Raw genomic sequence first — 4,715 nt, 5'->3', positions numbered from 1 at the left:
ATAAAATAGCTTGTTTGTTTTATATCTGTTTGCCCATGATATGAATGATGTCATACTATGTTCATCCTACTTTAAACCATGTCTCTTTATCCTTAGATGTCAACGAATGTGAGGAAATAGACAATACAGTAGGCACGCTACATGGACATATGTTCCGAAAGTGATTTTATTATGTAGTTGGCACTACAATACACGCTAATGTATTACAGTAGTTCACCAAAATAAGTTATGTATAAACGTTTATCCTACTTTGTTTGTTTTTGTCTCATTAGTAACTTATCTGGTACACTAATCTACAAGTTCAAACTTTCAAGAAGCTATGGAACAAATGATTGAACAGTCAACCACCTGAAGGTGACGAGGCTACTACAGGCACAATGTCACCTCTTGCTGCAGTGCGTCAGTATCTCTCCACTAACAGTGCAAAAACCACCTTCCTGCGTAAGTCTGGGTTGGTTGTCAAGGTAACCTCATCCAAATCGCCTACTGAACAAAATATTCCTGCTAGACAGAGTGATATATCTATGCTCCAGACACAAGTCCAATCCCTAGTGGACGTTGTTTCGGAAAATCAGCATTGGTCGTGGCTGTTAACGGGTTATCGGATCCAAAATCTGACCCGATAGCTTAAAGGCTTTCCGTTACGGCGGATGCCACGTGTCGGTCACCCTTGACGAAATCACTTCTGTGACGCACGATTTATCGTCATGGAAGTGGAAACTTCCGTGATGATAATTTTGGCAATGTCATGGAACACTTCTATGATAGCACAAGTATGACTATCTTGATTCTGTCATAAATTTGTCATGGATGTACATGCATGACAGAAAATGCGACCTACTGTGACAAACACGTATCATCACGGAAGTGTATTTTTTTGTAGTGTATTACTTATGTACGTGCAAATGCACGTTTTAACATTACGATGCGGTTTTTGTAAAAGTAGAAAAACAGCACTAGTCAAGCTTGTGAAATGATTCAATGCAAAACAAATGCAAAAATGCTCGTTTGATTGTTTACTTTTAGCTTCCTTCTCTGTGGTTATTTGTCTGTCGTACTTTGTACGGAGTATCTCACTGGTTGGAAAGGCGTACAAATTCCCAAACCGCTTCCTACACCCTGTATCTCACTGGTTGCCGGCGTTGACGTTGTCGCCCATGTCGAGGATGAGGTTGCCGGGGTCGTGGAAGAAGTCGTCGTTCGCGAAGTCGTCGCTGCCAGCAGTCGCGTGAGTGCGCTCCCGAAAAACCTGATCGCCCCTCTCTCGTTCAGGATCACGAGAGGCGGGGTTCCGGAGGCCTGCCGTCCTGTCTTTCGGCGCACACCGAAAGGAGGGATGGGGAAGACTTGCTTGGCGGCGCAATGATCTGGAACGGTGGTGAGAAACTATATAGTGCGGGCCGGGTAGGTCGTGGGAGTATAGCTCTGTCCTCGGCTCGTCTCAATCCCGCAACCCGCGGTGCGTCGTGATGAGGCGTGGCATGGCTAGGCAAGCGAGGAGGAGGAGCGCGCATGTAGGTCTCCTCTTCTCATGCTCATACAAGTGGTAGAAGAGCTCACCTTATAAAGGCCTACTAGCAAAATTCCAACATCGACCAGGCCATCCATGAAATGGGAGTGGATGTAGGGGACGTTGCGCCAGTTGAATATATGAGCAAGTTACTACGAGATTTAATTTGAATAAGCACAAAATAAATCATGACGGCTATAACAAAGATGAAACTAATCATGTGGACTAGCATAGTAGTAGGATACAGAGTAGAAACATGAATTCTACCACGATTTCGAACAAGAAGGACAGAAACACATACGGTGCAATGGGAGCAACACCGTTGGCGTTGAGGTTGTCGCCCATGTCCAAACACCACATAGACACGGTCTTTGAGCACGGTTCGTAGTCGTTCCACGCTCGGGCATTGAAGTGTGTAACTATTTTAGATTAGAATATACTACTCCTCCGGTGCTAGTAGTAGAGCAAAGTCCTACTACTCTACTCAAGCAAGTTAGGGCATAGCATTGTAGGGAGTACCAGTACTGTGATCACTCAAGCAAGTTGTCTGGCATCGACATGACCCTACGCTGCTGGTATGTGTCTGGTAAGTCAAGCGGCGTGCTGTAGTCATCATCACCTATCCACTTCCCGTAGCACATATTCGCTTCTCCATCTTTGTCCGCACATAATCTCGTCCAATCTTCCATCCCCGCTAAGGCACCTCCCCCCCTCGTCCGAAACCCAAGCACTAACAATGGCAGAACCGAGTAGCGTCCGTCGAAAGAGTGGCTGGAATTCGCTCCCCACAGAGGTAATCAAGCTCATTGTTTCGTATGTGGACAATCTCAGTACCATGCCGCTCGCCGCGTGCTCGTCGGGGCTGTACCGTTTACTCAAAGCCCTCAGGCCGGAGCTTTTTAAGCCAGCTCCTTGCTTGCTGATGCCGCCTGATCTTCAGAAACGCGTGTCACGCAGCATAACGATCGTAGGGTGGCGAGCATCAACCCCCTTGACTGTGATCCGATCCCCGTCAGCCTCAACTACATTAACGGTATGTACTGGGTCGGCATGAACACGTCTTGGATGGTGCTCCTCGACGGTCGCGGCACCTGGATGCTCGTGGAGGTCTACACCCGGCGATTGATCCCCCTTCCTTCGATTAACACTGCACTGCTTTGGCACCGCGGCCCAGAATACTCGGAATCTTACAGTAGCCAACATGATACCAAGTTTGATTTGCTCAAGGTTGTAATCTGCCAAGTGCCCACAAGATCTGCGAATTATAAAGACTTCAGGCTAATTGCGTTCTTCAACCGCAGTCTCGCCTATCTGACAGGTCACTGTGGTAAGTGGATAAATCTGCACGTCCATCGCAGGATCATACATCCTCCATGGTTCTCTGATGCCATTGAACACAAGGGCTTCATTTACGTTGTCGACTCCTTCTATGGCTGGACGTATTGCTGGCCTACTACAGTCATCGCTACAAACGGCTGTTACAGCAGTATGTTACTTTCCTATGCTATCATGATGGCTTGCTTATATTACTGTCAACATTTGCTGAAAAATATTCATGCTCATAACATGCTGTTCTTAAGATTGACTAAACCAAGAGCCCTTTTTTATTTGACTCCAACCTGATATGATGTTGTAGGCCGCCTGGTGTCCCTACCCTTCCTAATCCCAGAAACTTTCAAAGAAAAGCGGCATGGCAGTTGCAGGTGGTTCATGGCTCGATCAGACAACGGCAAAAGATTGATGATCGTTCGCAAGTACCGGACGTGTTGTTTTGCGGAATACAATCACAGTCACTGCAAGGTCTTTGAGCAGGATACCAGCTTCTCTGGGCCTTCAGGAATTTTTGACTGGAGGCTGGTAAGTAGCCTTGGTACACGCTATCTGTTTGTCGGATTGAATTATCCGATTAACCAGGAGATAACCGACGGCAAAGATCATGATGGCAGCGCCGTTTCGTTCATCAGGCAAAACTGTGTGTACACAACGTACCATGCGTCTCTGCATGCACCATACCCTGATATGTGCCGCCATGCTCTGCAGCCCAAAGTAGGAGAGAGGGTTGCAAGTATCAAACTTCGACCTGCTGGCTGGAGTTTCGCCTGTCAGGCACCCATCTGGTTCAAGCCGTCAGCCAATCTCCACAGCTTAATAAATAGTAACGTCTAACTGAGCTAGTTATTTAGATGCGTACACTTGGTGTAGTAGGATCTTTATTTAGTTTGATGCATACACTTGTTCTTTTTTGGTAGCCCTTTTGTAATGATGGCTGATGTTTGGTTTGGAAGAGAGAGCTGTGTCTTCCCTCTTCTGGCCTGCTTACTGCTTCTGTTGCACCCCCAGCCCTGGTTGTTGTTGCTGCTGTTTTCAATGTACAATCAGTAGTATATTTCGTCTGTTGGTGGAATAGATGTGTTGTTAGAATGACAAACACAATGTTTTGGAAGTCGTTGCACGGTTCGATCCTTTAGTGCCCCATACCGTACATAGCGCATACTATTTATCGTACCGAACACATTTTTTTGAAACTCGGAACACATTTTCCACTTGTTGATAACATGCAGCCCACTGATGAAGGCCCAATAGAGAAGCCCATAATTAACTGGAAGGGAGGCTCTCACATGAATCCGGCCCAGGTACATGCTCATGGTCCCCTAAACATAAATAAATAAATAAATAAATAAATAAAGCTAAATGCTCATGCACCAGTTCTTTGGGAAAATAGGTAGCCGAGTATTTCTTTTTGAAGAATACCCAAGCTAGGCCTATTTTTTCTCTCCGAATTACTGGGCTGCAAATCTTTCAAGACGAGGAGGGATGCATTCCGGCCTGGCTTAAGAGTATGGTCAATGTCTGTTAAAAGTAATATCAGAAGGGGTTGAAAAATCCAAAAAAATTATAGCAAATGGGATATAAGTTTCTTTTTTTGTTTTTGTTCTTCACTGATATCTTATACGTATTTCATTGGATTTAACATGACATAGTACAAATTTATTTTTAAATTTGTTTTAGTATGGCTATTAATTTTTGGATTAAGAATATTTCGTTCCCCAGCAAAAAATTGCGAATTTTCAAAATTTTCCACATATTTAGTTAATTTTTTGACCCTGGTACTGACCAGAAAATGGCCAGCAATTCTAAAAATGGAAAATGGGCTGCAATAAATTCCATATGAATTAGAAAATGAGTAAAAATTATAAAAATAATA

This window comes from Triticum aestivum, chromosome 4A (assembly GCF_018294505.1).
Source record: "Triticum aestivum cultivar Chinese Spring chromosome 4A, IWGSC CS RefSeq v2.1, whole genome shotgun sequence".
Classification (NCBI taxonomy): Eukaryota; Viridiplantae; Streptophyta; class Magnoliopsida; order Poales; family Poaceae; genus Triticum; species Triticum aestivum.
Note: the sequence above shows the minus strand (reverse complement) of the source record.